At 43.3% G+C, this 17037-nt stretch overlaps 1 protein-coding gene across 6 annotated transcripts in view; it reads left to right on the top strand.

Annotated features, from left to right (window-relative positions):
* CCNB1IP1 (cyclin B1 interacting protein 1) overlaps positions 1-17037 on the top strand; it is a 347622-nt gene that overhangs the window by 306291 nt on the left and 24294 nt on the right. The window contains exon 4 of one of the 6 annotated variants that reach the window (XR_013608570.1): positions 9141-9286. The exons of the other annotated variants lie outside the window; for them this stretch is intronic. The gene's annotated coding sequence lies outside the window, so the exon portion shown is untranslated. The remainder of the gene's footprint in view (positions 1-9140; positions 9287-17037) is intronic. 6 annotated transcript variants of the gene reach the window in all.

The raw sequence follows: 17037 nt of genomic DNA, 5'->3' as shown, positions 1-17037 counted from the left end.
CGTTAAACGCCAGGGCAGAAGAACTCAGCTGACATTGCCTAGTGGATCGCAATTGGCGATTATACTCAGATTTGGCACAGGGCATCTGTCAGAAATCTTTTCACCATCACAGAGATTGCGTAGCGTCCAAGCTTTTACATCTTGTTATTCCCATTGCAGTTCTATCTTGAAGACCCCTTTTCTTTGGATTGGAGCTCGAGACTTCTGAAATACATTGCTGCCTCTACCCCCCTGCCCAAAGTTCTGAAAAAGGTCAGGAACGACCAGGCCCTAGTCATCCTAGTAGCTCCAGACTGGGTCAAGGGGTGCGTGCTACCTGGAACCTCTGGCCATGAGCATCCGTCCTTCAATTTGGCTGACCCTCTGGGACAACCATCTGTCTGCAGCACTGCAGGGGCCTGCACCGGAGCCTGCACAATGTACACCTCCATGCGTGGAGATTGATGGCTTTTGATCTCTATCTCAAAGTAGTGAGTGCTATTATGACAGCTAGGCATCCCTCCACCAAAACAATCAATGTGGGATGCTGGGAGAGGTTTGTTGTCTAGTGTTTCCCCTTGAAATATCCAGCCTTTACATAAACAGTTGTCTGACCTTCTTCGATTTTATTCATCATTATACTAGCAATAATTTGCTGCTGCAACAATGAAGGTTATTTGTTTGCTCTTTCAGCATTCTTACTTTTGCCCGATCACCATCTTTATTTAAATCACCTGTTGTAATATATTTCTTCAGAGGGATGGCCCATAGGTTCCTGCTAACACCTGTTGTGAAAGTTCATTGGGCCTTAATTTAGTCTTCATACGTGCACTCCATTTGAGTCAATGCACATCTGCTCTCTCAGACTGCTCACCTTGAAGAAAGCATTCCTCATAGCAATAATGTCAGGTCATCATGTTATGAATTGCAAGCTCTCCCTGTCCAGCAACTAAAAACCACTTATTTTCTGGACAAGCTAGTGCTATGTACAAAAGCGTCATTCCTCCCAATGTTTGTCACTCCTTTCCACATAGGCCAATCTATCGCCATGCTAGCTTTCTTTGCCCTGCCTCATTCATCCAAGGAAAAAGAGAGGCTCCATTGACTAGAGTCAAAGAGACCCCTAAGCTTTTACATCGATCACCCAAAAGAACATCAGGTCTACAATCAGGTTTTAAAGAGCTTCTCTGGATATTCTATCTAACCACAGATTCTTCACTGACCCACACTTCTCCACATCCTACGGAATGGACCTATATGGTTTCTGGTCGAAATTAATAAGATACCGATCTAGAGATCTGCACACAGACATGATCTGATTTTTAAGGCCTCTGCGCAGAGGTGGGGACTATAAAGGCCCTGATATCACTTCCTGGGTCAGATAGAGTCGATGCAGAGCCTCACAATGCTACGTACCGACGCCCAAGTGAATTGCAGAGAACATTTTCCTTATCCAGTCTGGCGCTTGGGGGTATTCACAAGGTGACAAATCTGTAGATGGATTATCCACCAGAAAGAGAGTTAGTGAAGGTAAGTAACTTTTTTGTCTGATTTTGATATTGGTCAGACAATCTCCTTTTCATTCTTTTTCACAACCTAGCCTCACTTGCTGAAATACTCTCCACATAGCAAGGAGCAAAGATATCTGTCAAACAAAACTGTACCTTGGTTAATTATGGCCCTATTACAACTAGCTTCTCCATTACTAAACAATCTATTATTAGATTGATTGTGTTGTGCATTACTTTAATTTATCACACATTTCCACGAAACCAAGAGCTCATTCTAGAACAGAAAATGCTGCCACAATAGCTCTGTCATATAATAGTACTATTTCTGATATGTGAAAAGCAGCTACATGGTCATCCACTTACATCTTTTAGTGATATATGCCCGCCTCTTCTCTGACAGTTTTGGGGCAAAAATTCAGTTGCTGGACTAGGGTGCCCCTGCTGTTCCATAAAAAAATAACTGAGTTCATCTTCTAGTACAAGACGTTGTGGGACACAAAGTGCAGTTTGTTGTTTTGTTTTGTTTGCAGCTTTACAGTGCTGGCTTAATATTCCGCATAACCAGTTTTATTAATGAAAATCAAAGCAATTTTGGTAATCATTTTATTGCCATATAATTGTCCACATTTAGCGTGGCTCGCAGGGGGCCCCTCATAAAGAAATTGCTGCTGCCTCCTATACTTTCAAGAGACTGACACGGAAACCCTGAATTTTTTTTAACTTTGGGGCATATTATCAAGAACGGGCGTTACATTATCGCCGCTTTTATCGGCAGGAAACTGCCGACATCTAACATGGGCTTCGTTTGGAATTCATAGAGCATATTATCAAGCACATTATCGCCGCTTTATTGGCAGTTTCCTGCCGATAAAAGCGGCGATAATGTAACGCCCGTTCTTGATAATATGATGTGAAGACATCTAACATGGGCTTCGTTTGGAATTCATAGAGCATATTATCAAGCACATTATCGCCGCTTTATTGGCAGTTTCCTGCCGATAAAAGCGGCGATAATGTAACGCCCGTTCTTGATAATATGATTATCGCCGCTTTTATCGGCAGGAAACTGTCAATAAAGCGGCGATAATGTGCTTGATAATATGCTCTATGAATTCCAATCGAAGCCCATGTTAGATTTCTTCACATCTAACATGGGCTTCGATTGGAATTCATAGAGCATATTATCAAGCACATTATCGCCGCTTTATCGGCAGTTTCCTGCCGATAAAAGCGGCGATAATGTAACGCCCGTTCTTGATAATATGCCCCAAAGTTTAAAAAAATTCAGGGTTTCCGTGTCAGTCTCTTGAAAGGATAGGAGGCAGCAGCAATTTCTTTATGAGGGGCCCCCTGCGAGCCACGCTAAATGTGGACAATTATATGGCAATAAAATGATTACCAAAATTGCTTTGATTTTCATTAATAAAACTGGTTATACGGAATATTAAGCCAGCACTGTAAAGCTGCAAACAAAACAAAACAACAAACTGCACTTTGTGTCCCACAACGTCTTGTACTAGAAGATGAACTCAGTTATTTTTTTATCAAGAACGGGCGTTACATTATCGCCGCTTTTATCGGCAGGAAACTGCCGATAAAGCGGCGATAATGTGCTTGATAATATGCTCTATGAATTCCAATCGAAGCCCATGTTAGATGTGAAGACATCTAACATGGGCTTCGTTTGGAATTCATAGAGCATATTATCAAGCACATTATCGCCGCTTTATTGGCAGTTTCCTGCCGATAAAAGCAGCGATAATGTAACGCCCGTTCTTGATAATATGCCCCACTGTCTTAAATCTTTGGGGGATTGGATGAGCAATACCTGTCTTAAGTTTAACTCCGATAAAACTGAGATTATTTTCTTTCGAACTAAATGCTGGCCTGACTCGTGTAACTGGTGGTCATCAGAGCTGGGGAGCCTGCCTCCCCCCCGTAGCTTGACTCCTGGGAACCTGAGCATTAAATTTGATTTGGATATCTCCTTTAAACCTCACATCAAATCAATATCTGCTAGCTCATTTGCAACTCTTAAATCCTTAAAGGAGGATGTTGCATCTAGTGCCAGAGGATACTCACTAGATTATTATTCAATCTTTGGTGACTTCAAAATTGGACTATGCAAACAGCCTATATTTGGGACTTCCGGCGAATCTGATTCAGCCCCTTCAGATTATTCAAAACACTGCAGCTCATCTAATATTGAAAATTACAGCACGTCTATCTGTGTCACCCTACCAGCAACAACTTCATTGTATTAATTTCAAGGCTCTTACCTTTGTCTACAGAGCTCTTGAACATAAAGGTCCCATCTACCCAAGGAAGAGACTTCAGGCCTATTCTCAAACTAGATCCCTGACATCTAAAAGTTTAAAACTGCTTCACATTCCCCTGTTTTGTAAAGCTAGGAGAAGTGGAAAATGTTTTGTTTACCTTACGGCCAGGCTCTGGAATTCCCTCCTGCTAGGTATTCGGTTAGCTCCAATTGAATTTATCTTCAGAAAAACTTTGAAGATATTTCTTTTTTAATGTGTCTTGTAATCTATCCTTAGCTATTTATCAGTCACTTTCTGCTAGCACCCGGATGCTTCTTTGGAAGCTCTATAAATAAGTTTGTATTGTATTGTTTATGACAAGAGAGGGCTGCTTTGTTCTGAGCTGTATTGGAGACACTGGCTGAAAAGCACTAGGCAGCACTGCTGCAGTGACCTCAAATGCTAGATGGGGGTGCCAATGAACAGATTTTGGGTCGGGAGTGTGAGTGGTTGAAAAATTCTACTCCGCCAGTGGAGTTCTCTGAGTTTTGCCCGCTAGTTCTGGTGCGTGGCATAGTTTTTCCGTGCACGTGGCTCACCAACGTTAAGTTGACGAGCAAGTATTTCCATCCCATTAGCCCAATTCTAGTGCCAAAAAGCACTAGAACACCTTCTGGTGAGATTTCTCATTGCGGGTGTCACAGCAGGTTGCTACAGTTCACATTGAGAAAGCTGCTGCTCAAGTAGAAAATCTATTGAAGCGGCATAAAGAAGCAGCACGCCACGTGGTGCAATTTGTAGTGATTTACTGGGTTTTTAAGTAATTCCGCAGAATTCCGTGAAGTGAAACTCTGCGAGTTCCACCCAGGACAACAGGACTTGTGACTTTCGAAATCGGACAAAGTCATAGATGGTCACCGAGATGCCACAGAGTATGGCGTAACCTCATTGGAGTTTTATTCAGGAACCAGAGGAACCCAGCAGCATTCCCCCCCCCCCCTGCAAGGGGGAAGAGTATTGTGTCTGCTGAGTGGAAGCAGCGCCGCTCACTCAAACAGACCGGCACCGCTGCTCAACAAAGAGACTGTGCTGCTGGTTGCTGTTGCATCTCTAGTGAGAGGGCCGACTACACTGTACTGGATCCAAAGTTGAGAGTGTCCAAGGAGAGGGCACTCGCTGCATCACTGAATACTATAGAGACTTGCTGCTAATGGTGCTGCGGCTCAATAGACACTTATGACTTATTTTTAAAGTGCCAAAGGGGGAACTCTTGAGTATTGCCTAATAGTTTGCATACCCTGGATGCAGCCACCAGTAAATGGGAAATAACAACAAACATGTTTCATGAAGGAGGGTGGGACGTGGATTTGCCGAATTACTACTAGAGCCCCGACATCAACAGATTATGTTATTGCTATTGACTGTCATATACCTTTGTATGTCTTGAGTTAGAAATAAAACTACACCTTTTTTCTATAAAAGCGAGTATTGGACTGGACATGGATTGTACTGTTTGCTCGACCACAGCTACCACTGAGAGTCAAGTGCAGAAGGGGTACTTGGCACAGTTGCTCAGGATCCATAGTAGGTAGGGCCAAGGGACTTCAGGAGCAAAAGGCCTCAGCCAACAGTTTAGGGCCCAGTAGGCCCTGCATGCCCTGTTGCCATCTGAAAGGGATTCTAACAACTCCACTTTATGCCGCTCCTCCACAGCACTCTACTCCACTTTATGCCACTCCACTCTATTGCACTTGAGTCCACACTATGCCACTCTACTCCACTCACTATTCTCACTTTACGACACTCCACTCTACAAGACTCCACTTGAGGACACTTGATGGTACTCTGTTCTACTCCACAATCCAACACTCTATTCCATTCCAGTCTATGACACTGCACTATATTCCACTCTACATTACTCCACTCCACACCACTCTGTCATGTAGTTCCTACTAATCTGTAGGATCTGTGCATTATTTGGACAACATAAACTAGGGGCTTGTTGCCAAGACTGAGTCAGGACAACCCCGCAGGTATATTGGCCTGTAGACCAGCTAGGTCACCGTAAGCTCCCCTAACCTACCAGGGAGCGAATGAAAACAGTACAGAATCTTTCAATCAGTCACTCGTGCTTTCTTATCCTCAGAAAAGTATACAGAGAGTACATGGTGGGAGGTTTTCAATATATTTATTGAACCAATGTTATTCTTGTATAGAATACATGTGCTGCAGTGATTAATAGACAGAAGCAGATAAAAGTGATTACGAGCACCAAAAACATGAATAGTAGATATAGTTCTACCATTGTGCTAAAGCAATGTATATATGCTGGCATATAAAACAAGGCAGTAATTGGAAGTACTCCTACTACGAGAACCCTACTGTAAGTATACCTAGAGTGTGTGTACGTGTAGAGCCAAGAATCCCCCCAAGGGACAAACTGACCCCATTACCCGATGGGATAGAGGGAAGGACCCCTTATTGGTCATGAGCCAGACACCCCTCAAGAGACGTCTAACTGCTGTATGGCGATATCTCAGCATGCAAGGACCTTGGTATCAGCAAAAGCGCCTCCTCTTCCAATCTATCACCTTTTATAATAAAAAGCAGCCTTGCGATGTACGTATAGATTAGTGATGTTATGGATATGTGGATAGCCCTGCCGCCCCTTGGATGAAAATAGTGATGACATGTGTACCTAGTGCGAAACGAGACCTTGTACATGATGTTCAGGACATTTTGATTATGGTGTGCGAAGCTAGATGTATAAACACATTTAGTTTCAGGGAAACTAACCCAACATTGTCTTGCACGCAAATATGTGCAAATGGTTATAGCTGAACATTTTATTTGTGAGGACAATGTAATAAATAAGCTGCTTTGCTACATGGACCTCTACTGATACTCTACGCCACTCCAATCTACCCAACTTCACTGTACTCCACTCCACTGTACGACCCTCCACTACCCTCAATGCCACTCCACTCCATGCCACTCTCCTCTACACAATTGACTGTTAGCCTTGCTGAATAGCAGCCACAATGGTGTACAACATGGCTAAAACACATTGACAAAGCCGATTGCGCTCGCATAGGTTAGAGCTATTGGCTTTGCCAATGCTTGTTTTGATTTTAGGGCAGTACTAATAGTCTTGTCTTCTTCATCTGCTGGGTAATAATGGCTGTCAATTGCCCCCCATCATTAAGTACCCTCACTTACAGCTCATGCTCACAATTGCGGGGAAGATAATTTTCTATTACTAGGTTAGCCCTTCAAAATGGAACATGCATGCTCTTCGGTCACAGTTTGCATGTCCTAGTATTTATCAAGCCTTTTACACCTGTACATTTTGGCTACAATGAACTGTCAAAGTGAATTGGGGGCTGTAGTTTTCTATGGTACTGAGTAATTGCCAGGTGAGGTAACTCTGCTCCACATATCATTTTTAATACTGAGCCAATAGGCGTTGGTGGAGGGGTCAGAAGTTTCAGATCCTTGGGGGGGGCGTGGCTTTAACGCCGCTCAAGATGGCGGCTTAGCAGCGGAGCTCCGTTTCCCGAACTCCGAAACCGGCGTAATAAACCCGGTTGCATCGGAGACAACGTGCTGTCGAGGCTGGCATCATTTGGGGGAGCATGAGGTGAGCTGGACACACTGCTCTTTAACCTCCAACATCGCGTCTATGCCCTAATTTTGCCGCGAAACGGCCTGTTTTCATTGTGGCCGCCATTTTGTTTTTTCTTCAACTGCGCTACTGCCGATTTCTACAGCGCAATGCCTCATATATTGCTTTTTGGCTACTTCATTGCCATCTACTTTCTTCTTTTAACATGACAATGTTTCTCCTTTGTGGAAATTTCAGTTTGTGGTGCGATAACTTCCTCTCTTCATGATTCTACGTGCCGCCATTTTGTCGCTAGAGAGGAAAGGAGCCCCTTCATCATTTGAATGACTATTTGACTCATTATTGGATTTTTGCTGCATATCTAAGTCTTCAATTATTTTTGGGCTTCCTTGTTATCTATTTTGACTCAGATTTTAACGAACTTTTGAGAGGTCTGTTGGTTTCTCACTGGCTTTACGTTTCCTCTATGGGGAAATTGCGTAACCTTAAACTCTTATCCTCTGTTAAGTCACGTACTTGCTCGGACTCCGACTCTGCGCCCCCAGACATGGAGGAACTTGCTTCTCAGAAACCTGAATTGACACCTGTGGCGATTCTGAAAACAAATTCTTCAAGCAAACTTCCACAATCTGCGTCAACAAAACGACTAAAGAAAGATCCCCCCTCCCCGGGTACTTCCTCACATTCTGCTTCAATAGATCTTGTTCTTGAAGAAATTTGTGCGCTGAAACCTTTTATGGCTGAAACCACTCAAACTTTGCAATTCCTACATGATAAGTGGTCCACTTTGGAATCTCGTGTTCTCCTAGTAGAACAATAAACGGAATCCCTTCAGACATCGTGCTCTCGGATCTCCACTCTGGAAAAAGACATATCACTTTTGAAGAGACAGGCGGAGGATTTGGAAAATCGAAATCGCAGAAACAATCTCCGAATTTATGGACTTCCTGAACACACTGAAGGATCCAATCCAACTGCATTCTTTCAATCTTTTTTGCTAAAAATTCTGGATCTTCCTCCTTCTTCCTCCTTCTTCTTCCTCTCCTGAGGGAGAGGTCTGGCGCCGCGGCCAGGGCGACTGACGCTGGAATCTGGGGACCACGGTTCGATCCCCGGCTCCGGCGGCAGGTTAGCCCAGCACCATGTGACTCTGGGCAATAGCTCGCTTAATCTTCCCGACGGCCCCCAGCGCCTAGAGACCCTTACGGGTGATTGTGCGCTTTACAAATGTGGACTTCTACTTTCAATATTCAACGAGCACACAGATTGGGTCTAAATATTTCTGCCAAACCTTGCGACGTCATCATGCTGCTTCTGCAATATACCGACCTTCTCCAGGTACTATCTGCCTTCAAGTCTAAGAAGCAGATTGTTTGGGAAGGTCACCGCTTATACCTTTCCCAAGATGTGGCCAAAGTAACAGCAGACCGTCTAAAGCAGTTTTTAGATATGCGACCGCAGATACGTGCTCTGAATGCCAGGTTTGGTTTACTCCACCCTTGACTCTTCAAGGTGGCCTACAAAGACAGGACCCAGACTTTTGAAGACCCACTCGTTCTACAAGAATTCCTTCATCAACAAGGAGCTGATGTCATGGACACTGCAAGAGTTGTTTAATTGTCTCATTTGAATTTTTACTCATTCATTTGTTTCTTGTCTTTTCCATCATGTCGCCTTTATGTACTCTTTCTATACTCTTGTATTGTTTTGTAATGACTATGTTTTGTTCCTCTATTAATTCTTTGTCTTCTCTCATTTTCTTTACAGGTATGCTTTTTTCCTCTCCATCCCGGTGTTATCCATACATCACGTAACCTGCTGTATTTATTTGGATGTTCGATGACGTTTGTTCTCGTTGTTGATGTCGTCGTCTTCTGGCGTCGTCACCCCCGTTCTTCATTTTGTATCTGTTGGTATGTTTTTTAGTCGTCTTCTTTTGATCTACATTGTCTACTACCTCTTAATCTCCTACTTTTCTTTTTACTTTTCCTCTCTTCTTCTCTCTCCTTCTTTTCTTGGCTTTAACTCATTCTCCAAATTCTATTCCTTTTTCTGTACTTATATTCCCACCTTTCTCGTTCCTGTCTATTTCCAATATCTCTTCTTTCTACTTCTAGTAATTTTCTCTAATATTATTTCACTGTCTCAAATTCCGGGTTGTTACTTGGAACGTTAAAGGTCTAAATAACCCTATTAAAAGGCAACGGATTTTAACCCATCTAGCTATGCTCAAAACAGATGTGGCCCTTCTCCAAGAATCTCACATTTCGGAAACTGAGGTCTTGAAGCTAAAACATTGCTGGGTGGGTCATGTTTTCCACTCACCTGCTCTGGGTAAGAAAAATGGTGTTGTGATATTGTGTCACAAAAAGTTAAAGGTTTCTATTGTATCTCAAGAATGCGATGTTGATGGGCGTTGGGTACTTGTTAAATTGAATATAGACAAAATTCCTGTAGTTATTGTTAATGTTTATGCGCCTACTGGTGTTGACAAATCGTTTTGGCCTATTATCTCAGAAAAATTGGTTACAATTAATGAGGATTATATTATTTTTGGTGGTGACTGCAACCAGGTTTTAGACCCTATCTTGAACAGAAATTCCAAAGTCAAATTTACTACTTCCAAAATGTACTCCCAGTTTACTGCTTCTATTCATAATAATGCACTAGTTGATATTTGGAGACTCTGCAACCCCGACCACAGAGAATATAGTTTTTACTCCCATTCTCACCACTCACAATCCTGCATTGATTACCTTTTTCTCAGTAAATCCTTAGCTCAATTTACCCTTCATTCGGACATCGGATCCATTTTAATTTCAGACCATGCCCCTGTCTTTGTTAATATTGACCTCATCCCCTTCTCCCCTCATCCTGGACGTTGGCGATTAAATAATTCCTTACTCCTTGACCCTGCTTTTTGTACTAAATGTAATGTCTTTGGTGTTGAATTGTTGGCACTTAATCAAACCCCGACTCTCCTTTTGTAATGGTGTGGGATTCCTTTAAGGCAGCTGCTAGAGGTTTTATCATTAATTTTGTTTCCCAAATGAAAAAACAATTAGAAGCTCAATCAACTCAACTTTTGAATAAAATCAAAAAAAGTCGAGTACACCTACTATAATTCCAGTACTGAATCCTCTCTTCGACATCTTATTGACTCTAAGTTTACCTTTAATAAATTCACCACTACAGCTGCTTCGAATTCTTTACTGAAATGTAATTCTCGTTATTATGGTGGTCAAAATAAAATGGGGAAGTTATTGGCTAATTACCTTAAAATACGGAAGGGAAGGACAAAAATTGATTCTATCCAAGATCCTGCTGGTGTGTCCTTATTTAAAGATAAGGACATACTAAACAAATTTGTCTCTTTTTATAAAACTCTCTATACTCCCGAAACTTGTCCTGACTCGGCTGACCTTCTCTCCTATTTCCAAAATGTTCCTCCTCCTCCTTCATCTCACGTAGATTTTCATTCTCTTGGTTCGGATATTTCTCTTACAGAAATTTCACATGCCGTCTCAGTATTGCGACACGGCAAGGCGCCTCGCCCTGACGGTTTCACTATTGAGTTTTACAATCCTTTTTCTTTCCTTCTTCTACCAAAACTACTACTGTTATTCCAATCATTTTCTGATTCCGGTTCTTCCTGTGGGACCTTTCAGGAAGCCTTGATTTGTTTAACCCCTAAGGAAGATAAGGATCACACCTTATGCAAGAACTATCGCCCATTTCATTAGTAAATACAGATTATAAAATTTTCGCCAAAATTCTGACTCTTAGACTAGATCCTCTTTTGCCTGATTTAATTGGTCCAGAACAGTCAGGTTTCGTTAAAGGTCGACTTTCATCAGATAATTCTCGTGTCTTTTTTAATATCTTAAGTAAGGCTCCCTCACTTTCTTATCCTTTGGCCGCCATTTCCCTTGATGCTGATAAAGCTTTTGGTAGGATAGGGTGGGATTTTATGTTTCAAGCTCTCAGATGGGTGGGCTTTCCCTCTAAATGTATATCTCTTATCTTTTTACTTTACTCAAGTCCTCAGGCATCAATTTTCGCAAATGGTATGGTTTCAGATTATTTCCCGTAACAAAGGGGTGTTAGACAAGGATGCCCTTTATCTCCTTTATTATTTGTTTTAGCTTTAGAACCCTTTCTGACCAAAATTAGACATGATGATAATATTTCTGGTTTTCATTTTGGCTCTCAACAAGTTAAACTCTCAGTCTACGCTGATGACATTCTATTATATTGTTCTGATCCACAATCTTCTCTTCCTTTCTTTTTGAATCAAGTCTCCTCCTTTTCCAAGGTTTCCGGTTATCGTCTTAATATCGATAAATGTGAAATTTTTCCCTTGAATTCTCTTTGTCAAAAATATATTTTTGAGCGTTCTGGTTTCTCTTGGCAACCATCAAAGATCAAGTACTTGGGGGTTTGGTTTGCTCCGCTCTTATCGGATACTCTTAAACTCAATTTCGAATATATATCTAAAAAATTAAATGCCGCCATTGTACGTTGGAACCCTCTATTTATCTCTTGGTGGGGGCGCCTCGACTCTATTAAAATGATGTTGACTCCACTTGTATTATACACTATCTCCATGATCCCTATTCATATTCATGCTCATTATTTCAAAACAATAGACTCTATTTGACTTAAATTCTTGTGGAAGGGTAAACGGTCCCGTAATGCTATCGCTACCTTGAAGAAAGATAAGTCAAATGGAGGAAATAAATTCCCTGACTTTAAGACTTATCATAGAGCCTTTTACTTGAAACACGCTATCCGATGGCTTTGATCTGATCTCCCCTTTTACCCTCCTCTCTGGCTTAAGTTAGAATATTCCTTTCTCGCTCCCTTTGACTTCCGTGTAGTACTCTCTTTTACATCTAATGTAGCTTCCCTTCGTCACCCCATCATTTCCCATTCTCGGAACCTTCTTACCCCATACTTGTCCTCTTCTTACCCATCTACTAATTCCATTCACTTACAACCTGTTTGCCATAATAAACATCTTAAAATACGGAATCGTTCCATATTTTGGAAATCCTGGCACTCTCATGGTCTAAAATGAATTTCTCAACTTGTTTCTTGTAATCAACTTCTTTCCTTCAATGATCTTCAGACGCAATTCTCCTTACCTTGGCTTCTTCTCGTACACAATATAACTCACTCTGCCCTATTCTTCCTCAATATATACATTCACTACCTAATACCAATAATATCCCTAATACACTTCATCTCATATCTACTGCCTAGAACACTCACCTTCTGCTTCTTTTCTCTATAAATCAATTCAATACGCAGTAGATAGAGTTAAATCCAAAGTTGAGTTGGCCTGGGAGAATGATCTTTCACAAAATTGGTCAATCAATCCCTTTGTGGGATAAGATTTTTTTATTTTTTAAACCTTTATTTTTCCATTTTACATAAACAAGAAACAGAAAACAAATCAAACCAAATAATAATCATGAAACTGCAATGTGTGTACATGCAATGTCAAATAAAAAATTATCGAATCAAGGAAAGCATTGCAATCATACCAAAAAACACAAAATAACCAATAGACCGCACTGAAGACAGATAGGCGTGATACTCCTGCACCAACACTAATGATAAATAAACAGCATGAAATGGACATGTGGAACAAACAAATCTATACATCTCGGAACAAAGACAGAGACAAAAAATCAATAAACAAATACATATACTACATACCCCATTGTCATAACCGTTATATGCGACTAAGTGGGATTTATCCTATTCCTGAGGGGGTAATGGCAGATTGTGTTGGAGATTCATTTATAAGCTGGCATCGGGATATGTACTCTCTGGATGGGCCCCATATATCGAGAGGTCGGGAGGAGGTAGGAAGTAAAGTGCTATATTCCTCGCTATTCACGCTGCAGAACGCCATACTGTTTAACCAGGCACGAAGTGTCGGGGCACGTATACTACCCCATAGTAGTGCAATCTCACGTTTGGCCAGAAGGAAGCCCAAGGCCGTCAGGCGGCGTACCGTCTTGGGGAATTTTAATACAAACCCCAAGAGTGCGATTTCAGGTAAAGGAGTGAGAGGCAACGATAATATGTCTCCTAAGGTGGTGTGAATATCAAGCCAATAGTCGTGTATTTTAGGACAGGTCCAGGTTAAGTGTGCGAAGTCCGCGAATGGTGCAAGGCATTTAGGGCAATGGTGAGGCCTAGAGTTGTCAATATGGTATGCATGTGTCGGGGTAAAATACATCCGTCTAAGGAATTTGAAGTGCAGCAGTTAGTGTTGACTGTTTAAAGAGATGTCGGATGTGGCCCTGCAACAGAAAGCTCACTGATCATCCGAGATGGGCCCACCCAAGTCACCCTCCCAAGCAGCACGGATCCTAGAATGCTGCATCGGTTTGAGTGTTCCACATTGTTTATATAGTTTGGAAATCAAATGTGCGTTAGTCGGGCTTTGAATCAATAAAGAGAGAGGAGGGAGCTCCTCAGGCGCCAATGGGAAGGAGGAATACGTAGCTCACAATGCCAACAGCAACCGGGTGAGTATGAAAGTGTCCATGAAGGACCGATCACTGAATCTGGCCTCTTCCGACAGAGAGAAGACGTGCCCATCTGGGAACAAGTCACCAGTGGTGCTAATATTAAATTTCACCAGTGTGCGCACTACCAGAGCTTCGCCCGTAATAGGAAACAGAGAGGAGTTGGGCAGGGGTAAGTCAGGGGAATACAATAGATCCAAACCCAACAGTCTACGCAATCTAATCCAAGCCCAGCCGGTGGTGGAAACCGTTTGAATGTCCCAGGGGGTCCCTAGCGTAGCCCGTAGGAAGGATCGTGAGTAATTGTCTAGGTAAGACCAGATCAGACTCAGGGCGTAAATAGGGGATGCGGGCATCTGGATGGAACCAGGCGTATGCATAGCAGCATTGAGCCACTAAATAATACAAATATAGATCTGGTACACCCAGCCCACCCCTCTCGGGGGGCAAAGTCAAGACCTTCCAGCTGACTCGAGGGGTCTTGTCTCCCCATACCAGACGGATTAAGTGAGAGCGAAGGTGCAAAAAGAAGACTTTGCTCAACGGAATAGGAATGTTGTTAAACAAATATAAAAACCGGGGCAAAACAATCATTTTGATGATTGCAATTCTGCCCGCCATGGACAAAGGTAAGCGTAGCCACTGGGTGACCTGAGTCTCCAGCGCAGCAACCGCAGTGCCATAGTTGAGACGAATGACTGAGGCAGTGTCAAGGTGAATATGGATGCCTAAATACTTAACGGAATCGGTGCACCACTCTAACGGAAACTCAAAAGCCCAAGGCACAGAGCTGGGCGTCAATGGAAATATAACAGAATGGTGCCAGTTAATATGAAGTCCAGAATAATTACCAAAACGTATTATCTCTCGAATTAGCGGCGATAAATTGTCTTGGGGCAGACGGACATATAGAACCATATCGTCAGCATATAGGGAAAGCAACAGAGGTCCCGTACGAAACTGCAGGCCACGCTGGGGATGTTTCTCTTGAAACTGTCGACCTAGAGGGTCCATGGCTAAAATAAAAAGGAGAGGGAATAGGGGTCATCCCTGCCTTGTACCACGATATAAAGGGAAAGGGTCGGAGAGGGTGCCATTGAGGGGCAGCCGGGCCATGGGTTTATTATATAAAAGGGCCACTGTAGCCACGAAACATTCCGGCATGCCATTAGGGTGCATAACCGACAGAAAAAAAGGCCACTCAAGAGAGTCAAAGGCCTTTTCGGCGTCCAACAAAATGGCGGCGGCAGGCGTGGAGGGATTCATGCGATGTAGAACAGTGAACAGCGTGCGTAGGTTAAGCGAGGTGGATTTGTGCGGGACAAAGCCCGATTGCACCGGTGATATAATGGACTCCATCAACAGAGAAAGTCTAATGGCAATGACTTTGGCCAGGATTTTATAGTCTAAGTTTAATAGGGAAAGCGGCCGGTACGAGCCGCATTGCATAGGATCTTTCCCTGGTTTGGGTAACAATATAATTACTGCTTCGCGCAATGTTGGGGGGAGGACTCCCACCTCAAGAGCCTCGGCATATAACTCTACCAACCTCGGGACCAACAAGTCCTTGTATGCCTTGTAAAAGTCCGCAGGGAAGCCGTCCAACCCAGGAGCCGAAGAGGCGCGGAGGGCATCTATCGCCTCCACAATACTGTCCGAGGTAATAGGGGTCAGGAGGAACTCCTGCATGTAACGTTCGAGGTAGACCAAAGCCACTTCGGATAAATAATCCTCCTGTCCACCGGAGTCCCCGGAGAGACGAGAGGTATAAAGGTCTTTATAGTAAGTGAGGAACAGGTCGCAGACCGCGGGGGTGGAGTGGACGGGGGAGCCGTCCACTCCGAACATAGCAATGATGTACGTGGAGCCTCGGGGAGGACGAAGTGTGTTGGCCAATAACCGGCCCGTCCTCTCACCCTCACCATACCGCCGAGCCACGCATTGTTTAGTAAGGAAAAGTAGTTCCCTCTCGGCAGCGTCCCGAAATTCGACGCATAACTCCAACCGACGTGCGGCCAGAGAATCAGAAGTAGAGCTAAGCATGTCACGATCCAGTGCTGCTATTTTTTCCTCAACCCAGTCCAGAGTGGAGCGAAGGTCACGAAGTACCCCGGCATGTTTCGAGATGCAGACCCCCCTAATATATGCCTTAAAACCTTCCCACAGCACTGCATAGGTGTCGACCGAACCAGTGTTTAGTTCAAAATAATCCTCTATGGCCTGTGGCCTGCCTAATGTCTTCGGAGAAGACGGGGTCTAATAAGGCCCGACCAGGGAAGCGCCACTGTCTCTCATACCCTCCCTCGCGGGGAATGGAAAGCTGAAGTAGAACCGGGGAATGATCAGAAAGAGTGCGTGGAAGAGTCTGGACAGCCTCCAGCCAACCAGCCACCTCGGAAGAGACAAGCCAATAATTCAATCTCGTCCATGTGTTGTGGAAGCCTGAATAATGTATGAAGGAAGGATGGTGTGCGTTCTGATAAGCCTTGACGTCCACTAAGGAGTAATGTGTGCATATCTCACGCAGGGCCAGTCTGGAATGGGGCTTGGAGTCAGGTGTAGATGCGGTGCTGTCTCTAGGATGATTCAAAAGGAGATTAAAATCCCCGCCAACGATCAAAAGCCCAGTGTCTGCCGCTAAAAGCTGGGTCGATAGGGAGTGATAAAAGGAAGGAGAGTCGCTGTTCGGACCATAAATACATACAAAGGAGACCCTATGGCCCATCAATAAACCTGTTACTATCAAAAACCGGCCCTCAGGGTCCCGGTGTATAAAACAGTGTGCAAATTGGATTATTTTGTGTATCAGAATCGCTACACCCCTGGAATAAGAACTATAATTAGAAAAAAATCTATGTGGACCCCAAGCAGAGGCCACCGAATCACCCTCTGAACCCGCCAAATGCGTCTCCTGCATAAAAAGAACCTCGACATGATGACGCATAACATAATTTAACACCTGTCTACGTTTCCTGTTATTGTTCAAACCACGTACATTCCACGTTAATAACGAAAGCCCGGAAGGACCGGGCACATTTCCTAACTGTCCCATTTATGCTGTATCGAAAAATACAAATTAGTGCAAAAAGCCACACCACACACAGATCAAGTCTCATCTT

Source organism: Lissotriton helveticus, chromosome 3_1, assembly GCF_964261635.1.
Source record: "Lissotriton helveticus chromosome 3_1, aLisHel1.1, whole genome shotgun sequence".
Classification (NCBI taxonomy): domain Eukaryota; kingdom Metazoa; phylum Chordata; class Amphibia; order Caudata; family Salamandridae; genus Lissotriton; species Lissotriton helveticus.
This window is presented reverse-complemented; position numbering and strand designations above follow the sequence as displayed.